This window comes from Pteropus medius, unplaced genomic scaffold, assembly GCF_902729225.1.
Source record: "Pteropus medius unplaced genomic scaffold, Ma_sr-lr_union100, whole genome shotgun sequence".
Classification (NCBI taxonomy): domain Eukaryota; kingdom Metazoa; phylum Chordata; class Mammalia; order Chiroptera; family Pteropodidae; genus Pteropus; species Pteropus medius.
The window spans coordinates 11519041-11535531 of NW_024349798.1; the positions used below are offsets into that span (position 1 = coordinate 11519041).

Consider the following 16491-nt stretch of genomic DNA (forward strand, 5'->3'; position numbering starts at 1 on the left):
AAGAAAAAGAAAAGAAAAAGAAAGAAAAAAAGAACTGAGTAAGGTATGTAGTCTGGTAAACAGTATTATACCCATGTCAGTTTCCTGGCTTTGATGTCACAGTTATGTAAGATGGCACCACTGGGAGATGCGGACGGAGGGTTCATGGGACTCTACATACTTTTGCAAAATGCGTGGGAGTCTGTAATTAATTCAAAGTAAAGAGTTAAAAACAGCCCATGCATGTTATTTACACAACCTGGGCTCCTAACACGTTCTGCACCTTGCTTTTTTCCCCGGAGTGGCTAATCTTGAAGGTCATTCCATGTCAGTAAAGCTGCTTTAACAGCCATGTGGCCTGTTCCAGGATATGGCTGGACCCTCACTGCAGCCGGGCCCTAGTGGTGGACATTTTGGTTGTTTCCAATCTTAAAAGTTCAACAGGTAAACAGGGCATTTCATATATGTGCATCTTTGAAGAATTCCTATGGGATAAAGGGTACATGCATGTGTTTGTTTTGCCAGCTATTGCAGAGTGACACCAAACGACCCTACCCAGCAACGTGTCTAGGGCTCCCTCACCACTTCACCAGGGAATTATCAAGGTTTTCATCTGCCAACCAGGAGACAGAAACAGTGGGACAACGCGGTGAGTTTTGTTTCTTTTTGTCTTTTATCTTTAGTAAGGCTGAACATCTCTTCGAAGCTCTTTGAGAGCCTATTTGCATTTCTTCCTCTGCGAATTCTGTTTGCTCGAATCCTAAACCCATCTTTCTTCAAGGCTGAGCTTTTCTTATTTATGGAAGCTCTTTATATGTTGAAAAGAAGGTAGTTCTTTGTGATGTTACTGTTATTTGCTCCAATTCGATGTCAATCTTTTCACTTTGATTATGGTACTTTTTAACAGCAGTTTCATGCCTAAGTAGTTGAATTTATCAATATTTTCTTTTGTAGCTTCTGGATTTTGACATACTCAGAAGGACCTTCATCACTCTGAGATTATAAAATAATTCTCCATGTTTTCTTCCTGTACTCATATAGTTTCATTTAAGAAAAAAAAATTTTTTTTTTTTAATTGGATCCACCAGCTTGCTTTAAGGAGTGATATAAGGACATGTGTATTTCCTTCCCAAATAGCTACCAAGTTGCCCAAACATAATTTACGAAAAGGCTCTCTATTCTACAGTGATATATGCAAGGCTACCTTTATCATGTAGGAAACTCTGGGCCTGCTTTCATTCAGCATCTCTATATAGAATGGTCCAAACCCTTTGCCCAATCTTACCTTTTCAGTAATGAAACTACCTTCTAGCCAGTTGCTCAAACCAGAAACCTGACATTACCTTCCTCTATCTCTCACGTTCCACATCCAATTAATCCGCTGACAAAGCCTGCCAGTGATGCTGTCAAAACAGGTGTGCAGCATCCCAAATCCAGCCACTCTCACAGCCTCCTCTGCCACCCAGGCCCTGGCCACACCATCTCATGTGGATGTCGCAATATCCTCCTCTCCCAGCCTCTGTTCTCAGCTCCCGTCCTCTCTGTCCCTCCCCCATTCATTTCCGCCACTGAACTAAAAGGAATGTTCTTTTTAAAACACAAGTTGTTCATTACAGCCCTAACATCCTTTGATGGCTTCCCTGGGCACTTAAGAGTAAAACCTGGAATCCTCACCTGGACCTACCAAATCAGGGATGACTATGCTCCCAACACTCTTTCCACTCTGCCCTCACCCAGTTTCACCCACTCGCCTCCTGTCACACGGGCCTTCTGTAGGTTCCTAGAATGAGTCAAAGGCTCCAGGCCTCTGGTCCATGGTGCTTGCTGTTCCCTCTGCCCATAACACACTCCCCAGATCTGCGCAGCTGGCTCCTTTTCCTTCTGGAGTCTTGGCCTAAATGTCACACTTAAAGGCCTTCCCCTACCACCCTAAAATGCCACCGCATCCCACTCTCGCCCCATCATTCACTTCAAGAGGTAGATCATCTTGCTTAGTCCTGACTGTATTACGACAGCTGGGCCCAGGTCAATAAATATTTGAATGGAAGAATGAATGAATGCTTCATACGAGGAGCCCTCCTCCCCCAGTAAAACTGTTCACAAAAAGGCAAGCATCCCAAGGAGGGTGCCCCAGAGGAAATAACTGGACATGAGCAGAGCTGGCCATGGGTGACTCCACCCCCAACCCTACAGAAAAACGAGTTGGGGAATAAATCAATGACAGAGACAGAGACAAACTTGAAACTGTAGGTGACTCCTGCAGTGGCACAGTGATGACAGGGGAAAGCAAGGCAGATCCACCCTCCCCTCCCTAAATGAAAAGGAATCGAGGGAGAGGGCCAGGGGGAGCTTTCAAAAGTACATTTTAAAACAAGAAACTCAATTAGATATGAATTTCATTAAGTTGACTAATCTCTTGAAAGCTGGAACGTCATCTTTCTGGAATCGACTGATTTAAAAATATTACTCATTTGAAAGTTTTATGTAAGGGTGAAAGGTACCCTGGGTCATAATTCCTTTAAGCATTTACTCAGGGCCTGTTAGGCGAAACTGGTTATTCTAAAATCAAGTACAATATGCAGTGCTAGTAACTGGACAATGCAGTCATATCCTTGACATTTTGGCCTCCCGCAGTAATTTTAGGAAATAGCTCCGATTAACAAGAAGACACAAGGGTAAGTGAAATGTGATTACGACATATGGCACAGACAAATAATAGCAAACACTGCATGCCAGCCAGGCATTGTTCTAGGTGTACATGTATTAAATCATCTAATCCTGAGAATAGCCTTAAGACATAGGTCCTATGAGGTAAACTGCAGCCCAGAGAAGTGACACAAGCAATCTAGGATCACACAGCTAGCAAGTGGCAGAGGCAGATTTCAAAGCCAGACAGGCTGGCTCCAAGCTTAAACTCTTATGCCCCACGATTCTGCACTGTAAGTGCCAGGACGCCCAAAACATGGGGAGCAATCTAAGTTGGCCCTGGGTTGGGCTCTCACACAAATACAGCTTTGACAGACAGGTGACTTGAAAGTCACTCAAGAGGAATGGAATAAACACAAGCTGGAACACACAGCGACGTATGTGTTCAAGGAACATTATTTGAAGCAATTTAGACAAAGCAGAGGGTTTGCACAGGGATGCAGTGGACACCGTGAGTCAAGATAACACTCAGGGAAAACCTTTACCTGGAAAGCTGCTCTGCCCTTACCATAATGTATTAAGTAAGATATAAAGACTAACTATTGAAGGATCTTACTTACAACGAGTACTAACACAGGACCTGAGAAAGTGCCCCTAGGGAATGTGGCACTGTGCTTGTATTTTTGCCTTAAAAGGTGTTACTAAGTTTCAAGTGAAAAATTATAATTACCAGTCTGCATTCAACTCTATCCTCAGACCCAAGCCTCTCTGTGTAATGATATAAATAAGTAAAATGTAACATTACTGTCAACTTATCTTGCAACAATGTCTCAGCTCGCTCTGGTAACACACCAGTGTATGGATACAATGCATCCCTCATCGCCCACAAACCCAGGCAGGGAAACATTATTACAGATGTCCTACCATCTTCTTGAAACAATGTCTCTCCTACTGGATACTTTAAGAGAGTTTTTCCCTTCTATCAACAACATCCGTCCCTACCCCCAGCTATTCATTTTGAAATCACTGTCAAATACGTTATATGCCAACTGCCTCCTAGAGTGCCCCGCCCTGCTAAGGGCATAGGGCACTTCTCACCTCACCCACCAACTCTGTGTGGAAGGAATCAACAAGAAAGACATGAAGTCTTCAAGACAGTTTGTCCAGAGTCACCTAGACCCTCAGTGACAGCCCAGGACTGCAGATGAGGTCTTCACAAGGGCCAGGTTAATATCCTGCTCCAAATTAGATATTTTCATAAAATAAAAGTCTCTGGGTTTTTTGGGGTGGTTTTTTTTGTGTGTGAAATAGAAAAATTGCTGCTTTTCTCCTACTGGTACCAGTACATGGTTCCTGAGGCCTCACAAGATATGTGAAAATAATGTTAATCAACTAAACAACACATTGCTAAACTCATAACAAAATTAAAAAAAGCAAAGCAAATTTGTCGTTGGTAGACTTGTTTATTTACATCATAAAAAAATCACCTCAATAAGAGGTGTGTGTGAATTAAAAAAGATGTACTATCACAGTATTAATTTTTAAACTTCTAGATTAACATTTTAATATTTCTCTCCCCTAAAAATATTATCTAAAGTTGTTTTGTGTGTGATTTATAATCGCCTCACATGTTAGAGAAACCAAGTTTCACTTCTAATTCTCAGATTCTGGAGAAAACGTATTTTCATTAAAACTAAACACTTCAAGACATCATTTTGTGCACATCATATTTTCTCTAGAAAACCAGAGTGTCTGAGGAAGCAGGGTACAGACCTCTTTTGTTTCTATCTAGTTCTTTATTGGAAAGCTCAAAACTTTCCAATGGTAGCTCTCGCTATTCCTGGAGTTCAGATGTTATCCTAATTGATTCTCTCCTACTTACAATAACAATTTAACCTATCTAAATTGGCAGCTTTTAAAATCCATCAAACATTAAGAATTGTGGAATGATATGGTTGATAACCACCATTTTTATTGGCAAACACTAACCATATCTGAGGAATGGGAAAGGTCAAGATGAGCCAGCTCCCAAGTAAAGTCACAGTGAGAAAGAAGGCATGAGCCTTCCAGTTCATTTAGGTGGCAGGGGCCCTGAAAATTAACAGGCTCTCTGCAGGACACACACATGAAAAAATTGAAAATATTCAGCCTCGATAACTCATGATCTGAGTAGAACTGGGACTATTTCCAGACTCCAATACACAGCAGATAAAATTTTTCAACAAAATTCTGTCCTTTAACTTGAATTATTCTGCATTTTAGGACAAGAGCCTCACTGCACAATCAGCCCAACAGTTCAGTTCATCGGAGGGTGAGAAGAGGCAGGGGGTTCCTGTGGAGCCTAGGGGACAGAAGGCCACATGCCATCAGAGAAGCAGGAAAAGATAAGCAGATGGCACAGGCTCCCAGCCACCCCTGCCCCCATTCAGAGGCTCTATTTGAGCACTGTCCCACTGAAATACAATGCCAGCCACATATCTAATTTTAAATTTTCAAGTAGCCATGTTAACAAAAGTAAAAAGAAACTGGTGATATTAGTTTTATTAATATATTTTAGCTAACCCGATATGTTCAAATGCTATCACCTCGACGTGTATTATTCAAGCATAAAAAATTATAAATGAAGTATTTTGCTTTTTTTTCATAGTATTTAAAATCAGGTGTGTCTTTTTCACCAAGAACACAACATCTCAATTCGGTCTAGCCACATTCCAAATGCTCAACAGTCCAATGGAGCCAGTGGCCACCTTCTTGGATAGCGAAGGTCTAGTTCAAACAGATCCTTGGTCTTTAAGTACCTAACGCGGGGACATTACTTCATTCCTAAACCTTGCGGGGGTCGGGGGGGGAAGGTAGGGAAAAGTTACTGATAAATTCACCCAATTAGGGCGCAGGCGCAACCTCTCCGGCCCAGCCAGCGCTTTCCAGCTCGACCACACCCCTGCGATGACCATCCCCAACAGGAAATTCACGCTAATGGCAACTGACAGGTCCTCATTTAAGGGTGGGTTACATACACCTAAAACCTAGTAGTCTCCACATCCACAATAAAGACAGGAAACCATCGTGCGTCCTCGATGTCCCGCGCAAAAAGAAGGATTAACCCGAACAATGAGCCACGCACTCCAGGTGCATCCTTCCCGCCCCCAAATCCATGATACTAAATTAGGGGACCCGCGATCACCGGAACACACACAAATAATGAAAAACATTTTTGAGTTAAATAACCAGAGAGGAGGTAGGTATTGGGCCAACGGAAGCGCATCGGGCATGGGATGGAGAGGAGCAGCAGCCCTTTTCACCCCGAAACCCGGAGCCATGCCCCGCGGGTGAGCCCCCCACCCCCCGGAGGGGCGGAGAGCGGACCCCGGAGACCCCGCGCGCGCGCGCTCACGTCCGCCCGACCGGCCGGGGCGCGGGCGGGGATGCGCGCTCGGACCTTCCCCCACGAAGGGGCCGCGGGTGCTCTGGGGCGGAACCCCGCAGCGTCCGGGGCCCTCTGGGCCCCTCCGGGCCCCTTGGTGCCGCCGCGGGGAGCCGTGCGCGCCGCCCCTCCCCCGCCCGGCGTCCGTTACCGGCCGCGCGCGAGCACGAGGCGACGGCGGGCGCGCGCCGGGCGGGGGCGCCGAGCGGGGGAGGGGCGGCGCGCGGCCTGGCGGGCGGCGGGGATGCGGGGCCCCGGCGGCGCCCACCTACCTGCGGGGACGGCCGCGCCGGCCGGCGTGCGAGCGAGCGGGCAGCGGCGCGCAGAGGAGCCGGCGCAGGCGGTGGCGGTGGCGGCGACCGGGCGCTCGCTCGCAGCTTTCCTCCGCGGCAGCGGCGGCGGCTCCCCTGCGCCCGTGCGGCGCCCTCTGCTGGCGGGAGGCCGCGCGAGGCGTCGCCATTGGCTGCATCCGCGAGCGTCGGCGCGGGGGGCGGCCGCCGCGCCACGTCGGGCCGGGCGGGGACGCGCGCCGGGGATGGGGACGGAGGCCCGGCACCCGCGCGGGCGGCGGCTGCCCTCCGCCTTGTGGGCCTTGGGGCCGCCCCAGAGTCGAGCGCGCGGTCACCGTCCGGCTGGGGCTGCCGGATTGAGCCAATAAAGGGGCCAAGTCGTGCGCGCGACACCCTCCTACGGCTAACTGCCGCGGGGGTGGACGTGTAATTCAAATTTATGGGCGCCTTGTGCGTTTTTTCTGGGCAGCGGCCCCGGAGCAGAAAAGCAGGGAATTAGAACCGTGTCTAGTTAGGGAACTGACCTAGTTTCGGATATCAGGAAGCCTCCCCGGAGAGACTATTCAGCAAGTGCTTATCCAGTGCTTCCTCCGATTAGTAACTCTTCCGAGCCCCAGAACAACCCTTATTGTCCACATCCTTACAGATGAGAGGGAGCACGAAGCTCAGCGGCAGCTTGGATATAGAAAGACGGCCATGGACCCTCAGAAGGCTGGCTCCCTGTCCTTAAGGTCTCAATCCAAATGCCATCACTTCCACCTGTATTTTCAGCAGCCAGGTGCCGCTGTGGGCAAGGTCCTCCAGGTCTCAGCAGTGCGCAAGGCCGAGTCCGTGCCCCATGACCGTATGGGGAGTGTGTGTGTGAACCAACAAGGACTCGACTATTTTGGAAAGTGAAAAGCAAAGCAGTGATGGGAGGACTACATTAAAGGGGGAAGAAATGAGTCAGGGAAGGCCACTGAGAAGGTGACAGCAGAGGTAGGAGTAAATACAAAGGCCTGAGGCTGGAGTTTGGTGTCTGGGGCACAGGAAAGACCTGTATAGGTGGTGGATGCAAGGGGAGAAAGGTCTGAAAGAAAGAGAAGGGCCACAATTAGGAATTTGGAGTTCTGTGTGGCACGGGAGTTACTAATTACCTGATCTGATTTACATTCTAGGAGGTTCTCTTGGGTTACTGTGCAGAGACTGGGCTGGGGAAGGACAAGAGGGGAAGCAAGGAGATAAGCTAGGTGGCCCTTACAGTTGTCCAGGTGATGTACGTTTACAAACCAGGTGTATTAGACTGTCATAACAAAACCACAGACCTAGTGGCTTAAACAAGAATTTATTTTCTACCAGTTCTGGAAGCCAGAAGTCCAAGATCAAGGGGTCAAGGTAAAGTCTCTCTCCTGGGCTTATAGATGGCCACCTTCTCACTGTGTCCTCACAGGACCTTTGTGCACATGCATCTCTGATGTCTCTGTTATAAGGACGGCCATTATATTGGATTAGGGCCACACCCTTACAACCTCGTTTAACCTTAAAGACCTCCATACAGACCTCCAGACTGTGAGATCTAAATGTTTGTTGTTTTAGCCACCCAGCCTGTGTTATTCTGTTAGAGCAGCTGGACCAAACTAAGAAACGAACGTCTAAGACGTAAGTAGCTGGTAGGAGATAGCACAGCAGTGGAAGAAGAGAAACTTGGGAATCCAGGAAAGACAGGTTAAATACCAACTTACTCCTTACCCATCCAGATGGCCCTGGGCCAGTTTCTTACACCTCAGAGTCTTGAGTCCGTCATCTCTAAATGTGGATAATGATTCCTCTGGCATGGTGAGGAGTAAATAACGCATAGATAAGGCACCTGTCAACAGAGAGTGTGTTCAATAACTAGCGGTACTTTTCCCTAGAGATGTCGACTAATGAATGGAGTAAACTTTGCGGCATAAAATTTGCGGAGGAAAGGGACACTTGCACCCCGATAGTTTGTGAGGCATGCTCCCCAGTCCCCCTGGGAATTAGTGCCTTTGGAGAAACCGTTCTTGAGGGATGTGTTGGAAGAGTGACAAGTCTTACCTGCACTGAGGTGGAAAAATGCTTGAGAGTCACTGGCTTAAAAATGGAGCCGAGGAGAGAAACTCTGTCTCGGGGCCATTATCACGATGTTGCCTGCAAAAATGGATTGACCACAGAGACAACTTCAAATAAGACAAAAAAAATGATCTTTTTGCAAATATGACATACCTGTACAAGAAAAGGAAAACCCTCAATTTTATAGCACTCAGAACATGAAAGATATATACTATATGTTTGTCAAATGGCCACATGATACTTTGACGAGCCACATACTTGACTCACAGAAGAACCTGTGCTGGAACCCAAATGTGCAGCATTAAAAAGCTTGATATTATTACATTCCTTAAGTGAACTGAGCAATCTCTGTGAATCACCTGGACTATACATTTTCCAAGTTGATGAAATGCCGAAGTGCAAGAACGATACAAAATACTGACTGGATTCCTTTATTTGCTTTGTAGGTTCTATCTGGATTATGCATTTGCTTCCTCTCCACTTTCTCTTGGAAATTATCGCACGCTCTTTCAGCTTTGAAAAATGGCTTGCTAAAAACTTCACCCGTAGGCTGGTTGCCTGGACATCAATTTAAATGTGTAACCAAGTGCGAGCTAGCTCCTAAACATTGTATAAGGCAGGAGAGACTTAATTTTCCAAGAAAAAAAAAAGCAGATACATATATAATTTGGGAGATAATAAGACAGGCTTTGTATTTTACCTGTCTGCATTTTTTCAGTAATTCCCAGGAGCCATCTGGAAGGATATCCCGCACACTGGTAGGAAAGAAGGTCTTTACTTCTGAAGTGAGTTCCTTTGGTTCTCAGCCTGGATTCAATTTGGAGTTTAATGCTTCAATATGTCTCACAGTTCCCTGCTTGTATTTGGGAGATACACTTAATATTGAGAAAAAGAATCCATATCCTAGTAGCTTCTGGAAATGGAGGAGCATGAGAAATCAGGAATGCTTCCTTCCCGGTCAGATTCCTTCCCCTATTTCTCCCTGCTCTAAAGTTGGGAATGTGCTCTGCCTTCCACCCCACATCTATTTCCAGCCAATTTTTCCTCCCCCCAACCTCTGATTATGGATATAATGCTGCCGTAATTTCTAGTGCCTCCCGCCTGTGGAATTTAAGCCGCCTCTAAGGTCCTTTTGGAGTCGTGGATTAAAGTCAGAGTTCCATTCATTCATCTGTTCAACAAATATAAGTGCCAACTGTATTCAGGGAAGTTTGCTGGATCCCAAATTCTACCAGTCATGGTTCTTACACTCAAGATACTTAAAATTCAACACTCTGTTTCAAGATCCCCCAAGATGGGGGTTGGGATGTGGACTATAGAACAGGAAGGAGCATAGGGACTCCAGTGATTAAGCAAAAACACAGATTAAGGGAGCTTGATCTGTTGAGATATATCATCCAAGATCTTTCTCTTTTAACATGTGAGACTATTGGGACATGTGTAAATGAGGAGAATTAACATGAAATCAGAATGAAACTAACCACCAACACTGCAATTAGAAAGATGCTTATTGCCTCAATGAAAAAAAAAAACATGCTCAAGGGTTATAAATTTTACTCAGTCTTTTTACCCTTTGGCAGGGTACCAAGGCTTATTAGGAAATTTGCCAAAACCATAAATATAAAAAATGCACAAGTCCTCCTTTGAGTAACCACATGTATGTTTCCAAAAAAAAAAAAATATCCAAAGCCATTTTCCCTTTCTGTGAATTTGTTATCAAATGTACTTAGCGCAAACCTACGTCTGCTGCTTTAGACTTATTCATAGCAAACTATTAAATCAACATATTTTAAAGACATCTGCAGAAAGGAGTAAATGCGAATAAAATTCTAAATCTAAACCATGGTAATCGGTTTGTGCTATGCATATTAAATATAGATGAAAAACAAAACTAACCAGAGGCAGCTCTGCTCTCTAGCTTTCAGCATCCGTCCTTCGAGCGTGATATTTAAGGCATGTGTCTTCATTAGTAGGATGTTTCTGAGAGCTTGCACTGCTATAGGCGAAGATGTGCAGGAAACCAAATACTCGTGTGTGTGAGCTCGCTGTCTTTAGAAGAAAAATTTTTTTTTTAATTTCATATATCTCACATAGTTTATTACAGGATGGACTTTAATCTCCGCTTTTTCTTTTCTAAAATAAACATATCTAACTAGATTTTAGACGTTCTTGTGTTCACTGTGGCTTTGGAAGAGTCTTCTATGCTTCTCTATTTAAATGTTAATTTTCTCCATCTTATCGATAACATCAGTGAAGTCTATGTTGCTTTTTTTTTCCAGATTTGAGCAGGGAAATTGATTTCATACATATAGATATATAGATACATATATATATATGTATCTATATATCTATATATCTATATGTATGTATATCTCCAGCAATGAAGTCCCTCTAACCAGGGATAACTAAAGTCTTAGCGATTCAGATACCCTTTTGGGGGCCAGTTCCTTCTCAAGTACTTTGTTGGAATTTTCTTTAAAGGAGTTTGTGAATAGGTATGCCAAAAACTTTTTAGCTGCAAGTGATCTTTAAGTAGGGAACCCAGCTCAAATGGGGTTAAGACAGAAAGCAAATTTATGAGTTCATGTAACTTAATTGTCCAGGTAAAGTTGGTCTTAATTTCATCAAAACCCAGTCTTTCTCCATCTGCCAACTCTGCTTTCCCATTCTCAGGCAGGTCCTTCCCTTGTGGGGGCAACAGAGCAGTAAGCAGTTCCAGGCTTATGCAACATCTTCTTAGCAACCCCCACCAAGATTTGCTCTTAGAAAAATTTCCACAAATATCCTAGGCCTGGCTCTCATTGGCCAGACTGGGTCATATGACCATCCTGAACCAATCACTGAGGTCTGTGGGATTTTATACAATTGTGGTGTTATACAATTATGTTGCATACGATCATGTTATACGATGATGACTTGGGCCCAAATTATGTACTCGCCCCTGGATTTGGGGATGGTGTCCACCCCACCAAGAAACAATGAAGTTCCTCAAAAAAAAAAAAAAAAAAAAAAAAAAAAAAGAAAAAAAGAAGTGCTGGAAATTAAGATTATGAGTGAATGGAACATATGTCCAAAACAATGACGCTTCTTCTAGTAAAAGAAAATAAACTGATCTAGCCCCTCTCTTGTTCCAATTCGCTTCTCTGCTGGACAATCTCATTCACATCCCTGCCACATCTCTGGCCACCACTGATGGCTCTTACATGTACAGCTGTAGCCCAGATCAGTCCTCTGAGCCTCAACCCTATATGTTCAACTGCCTATTTGGGTATCTATTCTCGGATATCTCAGAAGCATATCCAACACATGCCAAAAACTGAACTCAAGACTCCCTCTCCCCTTCTTAGGGAAATCTTCCCTAACTTTCCTGAGTAGGCAAAGCCTGCCCAGTCAGTAGATGCATTCAGTGTGTGGCCTACCCCCCTCTCGGCATTGGACACAAATGCAAGGTTACATTTGTTTGTATATTATTTGATTTACGTTTGTATCCCTCGCTACACCGCTACACCGTAAACCGCCCCATGAAAGCAGAGGCTCTATCTTTTTTTCTCAACATTGTATTCCATAGTGACAGTTACTCAATAAATATTTTGTTGACTACACTGGTATTTATCTACGTATAGCTATTTACTTAGAAAAGTTTTCCACTACTACATAAATACTCTCTAAAAATTGAGTTTACCAGTAAGATATTAATCCAAAGTATAGCAGACTAGATGGCTGGTGGTGATTGGAAAGAATTTGTTTATGAATATGTGCCCTCGATTACATTACCATGCAACACAGATTCTAAGGGGGAATTTAAAAGGCCATCCCGAAAGATTTTTCTGTAGCCTGAAGACTCTTGGAAGATGTGTGAGAACATTTTATATTTACTTATGAAAATCAAGCAACTATTAAAAATCAGTAAGTCCCTTGCAATGGAGATGTCAGCAAGAGAGAAGTCATCAGCCCGGCCGGAAATAAAGCAGAGACTGATAAAATCTGAGAAAAGGCACAGAGAGCAAAATGCAAAGACAAGGAAGGAAGAATAAATAATACGATTTGATCAGCCAGGGAGTAAACTGTCCTTCAAGGAAGCCAAAGGTGAACCAAGTTCAATGTGTTTACAAACAAAAGTAGCAGTTCTAGGATGTGCTTTTTACCACATTAAAAGAAAGAAATAAATAACAGTAGCAGCTCTGAGAATTATTTGTCTTATGATGGCAATTAAGTAAATCTTAAAAGGCTGAGAAGTAAAAAAGCTTCAAAATAGTGAAAAACTGTTCATTTTATAGACAAAAGCCATTCATACTGAGAATCTATTTGAAGGCAAAAGACCCCAGAAAGATACCAGAACATTATAGATCAAATACAAAAGTTAGGAGGAAGGATATGGAAAAAGTGAACTGCATTCATGAACTGAGAGAAAAAAATGAACTAACTCTGAATAACCTCAATAGCAAAACGATTTAAAAAGTAAAAGTGCGAGGGGGAAAAAGTGTAAAATGTTTTCCCATTAAACTCTGAAAGTTTTACTTCAGAATATTCTGAGAGTACCCTAGTAACATTTGAAACTATCTGCTTTTAACAACCCCAATCTAAAGAAAGGAGGTGACATCTGACACTTTCTATTATTTCATCAAAAAACCCAACAGGTCAATGTAAATCATTATGGATGTTTTGGTCTAAGTTTCTAAAACAAGTTATTATTAAAGTCTTTTCTCAAGATCAAAACCAAAGCTTGCTGTATAATAAACATTTAATCCAATTTATATATTTTACATGTGCATATATATATATACATGCAAACACTATTTTGTGGATATGATTGTGCATATGGCATATACTATCCACCTGTAATAGTTAATCTGATCCAGGATAAGATTATAATTCTGATTTAGTGAGCTCCAAATTAGGAAGGTTTTTATTATATTGGCCACAGTTGATGTTTTCCATGCCTCCATTCATTTTCTTGGATCTCTTCTAGAGTCTTATTCGAAGTGTGATCTGCGAACCAGCAACATCAGTACTTTGAACCTGTTAGGGACCTAATTCAATTGGTCTGGGGTGGGGCCTGAGGTTTTGTACTTCTTACAAATTATTAAGCCACACCAACGCTACTGGTTTGTGGACCATACTTTTAGAAACAAGATTCCTGTAGAGAATGTCCCATTTGCCATCTTGAAACTCTATTCCTTTTAATAGAGTTTGTATGTGTTTTCACCTAAAAAAAAAAAAAAGTAAAGTATTGAGATTTCAAAATGCTTCCTTTCTGAAAAAATACTGTCTTTGAATATGGCAGTTTTATAATTCTTTATTTTTTTAAGATGGCCAAGTTATTTCCTCATGAATGACAAGTCTTGCTCCTGGGTGGGGATTTTTTTTTTTTTCCAGAGGGCTTTGGCAGGCCACTAGTGACACCTTGTGGCCAATTTTTATAATTACAATAGCATTTGGGGGGAGTCATTTTAAAATGCAAAATTCGAAAAACTGACATTGTTTTTTTATTTCAATAATTTGTGTTTAAATGCCACTTAAAATGTTTTAACTTCTTATTTTGAAATAATTATAGAGTCACGGGAAGTTGCTAAGAAGTCTCATGTGCCCTTCCCCCAGCCTCTCCCAAAGTTAACATATTGAAACCAAGAAACTGACATTGTTCAGATTTCACGAGTTATACGTGGACTCATTTGTGACAATAGTATTTTTTTTAATTTTAAAATGTATTTACTTATTGTTTTCAATCACAGTTGACATACAATATCATATTGGTTTCAGATGTACGACATAATGGTCACCCTGGTTAGTACCCATCTGACACCATACATAATAATCACAATATTATTGACTGTATTCCCTACGCCGTAGTTTACATCCCTGCAACTACTTTTATGACTGCCAATCTGTACTTCTTAATCTCTTTCGCTTTTTCAGCCATCCTAACCCCCCTCCCACCTGGCAAGCATCAATTTGTTCTCTGTATCTATGAGTTTGTTTCTGTTTTATTTTGTTTTTTAGATGTCACTTATAAGCAGAATCAGTTTGCTTTCTCTGTCTGACTTATTGCACTTAGCATAATACTCTCTAGGTCCATCTGCATTGTCACAAAGGACAACATTTCATTTTGTATGGCTTTGTAATATTCCAGTGTGTGTGTGTGTGTGTGTGTGTGTGTGTGTGTGTGTGTGTGTGCGTGCGTACCACTTCTTTTGTTATCCATTTATCTATTGATGGACACTTAGGTTGCTTCTATAACTTGGCTATTATAAATGATGCTGCAGTGAACATAGGGGTGCATATATATTTTTGAATTACAATTTTTGGATTTCTTTGGATAAACAGAAGAGAAATTGGCGGTCATATGTTAGTTCTATTTTTAAATTTTTAAGGAACTTCCATACTGTTTTCCATAGTGGCTGTACCAATTTGCAACCCCATTGATAGTGCACGAGATTTCCCTTTTCTCCACATCCTCGCCAATACTTGTTGATTTATTGATGACAGGCATTCTGACAGGTGCGAGGTGATATCTTGTGGTTTTAATTTGCATTTCCATGATGATTAGTGATAGTGAGCATCTTTTCATATGTCTATCAGCCATCTGCATGTCCTCTTTGGAGAAAAGTCTATTCAGGTCCTCTGCCCACATTTTAATCAGATTTTTTGGGGATGTTAAGTTGTATGAGTTCCTCACATATTTTGGATATTAACCCCTTACTGGATGTATCATTGTCAAATATCTTCTTTCATAGGTTGTCTTTTCATTTTATTGTTAGTTTCCTTCAGCGTGCAAAAACTTTAGTTTTACGTAGTCCCATTTGTTATTTTTTCTTTTATTTCCCTTGCCCAAGGAGATATATTCAAATAAATTTCATCGAGAGTGATGCCAAAGAGTTTACTCCCTATGTTTTCTTCTAGGAGTTTTATGGTTTCAGGTCTTACATTTAAGTCTTTAATTCATTTTGACTTTATTCTTGTGTATTGTGGGTTTTGTTTTTTGTTTTTTGTTTTTTGGTTTTTTTTTTTGCAGTTATCTGTTCAGTTTTCTCAACAACATTTATTGAATAGACTGTCTTTACCTCATTGTATATTCTTGCCTCCTTTGTCATAAATTAATTACCCATATAGGTGTGGGTTTATTTATGGGGTCTCTATTCTGTTCCATTGATCCATATGTCTGTTTTTGTGCCAGTACCATCCTGATTACTATATGCTTTTAGTATAGTTTGATATCAGGTAGTGTGATCCTTCCAATTTTGTTCTTCTTTCTCTAGATTTCTTTGGCTATTCAAGGTCTTTTGTGGTTCCATATAAATTTTAGGATTATTTGTTCTAGTTCCGAGAAGAATGCCATTGGTATTTTGATAGGGATTTCCTTGAATCTGTAGATTGCTTTGGGTGTTAAGGACATTTAAACAATGTCAGTTCTTCCTATCAATGAGCATAGCATATGATTCTATTTATTTGTATCTTCTTCAATTTCTTTCTTCAGCGTCTTACAGTTTTCTGAGTACAGGTCTTTTACCTTTTTGGTTAAATTTATTCCTAGGTATTTTATTCTCTTTTTGATGCACTTGCAAATGGGATTGTTTTCTTAAATTTTCTCTTTCTGATATTTCATTATTGGTGTATAAAATGTGACCTATTTCTCAATATTAATTTTGTGTCCTGCTATTTCACTGGATAGTTATTTAGTGGAATCTTTAGGGTTCTCTCTATATAGTATAATGTCATCTGCAAATATTGGCATTTTTACTTCCTTTTCAATTTGGTTGCCTTTTCTTTTGCTTGTCTGATTGCTGTGGCTAGGACTTCTAATGCTATGTTGAATAAAAGTGGCGAAAGTAGACATCTTTTGTCTTATTCCTGATCTTAAAGAAAAAGCTTTCGCCTTTTCACCATTGTGTATGATATTAACTGTAGATTAGTCATCCATGGCCCTTATTATGTTGAGGTATGTTCCTTCAATCCCCACTTTGCTGAGAGTTTTTTTTAAGCATAAAAGAATATTGAATTTCATTACATGCTTTTTCTGTATCTCTTGGTATGGTCATAGGATTTTCATCCTTCATTTTGTTTGTGTGGTATGTCACATTG

At 41.9% G+C, this 16491-nt stretch overlaps 1 protein-coding gene across 1 annotated transcript in view; it reads right to left on the minus strand.

Moving 5' to 3' along the window:
• ZC3H7A (zinc finger CCCH-type containing 7A) overlaps positions 1-6456 on the minus strand; it is a 31823-nt gene extending 25367 nt beyond the window's left edge. Inside the window, exon 1 of the mRNA XM_039885348.1 lies at positions 6322-6456. The gene's annotated coding sequence lies outside the window, so the exon portion shown is untranslated. The remainder of the gene's footprint in view (positions 1-6321) is intronic.
• Positions 6457-16491: the final 10035 nt, after the last annotated feature.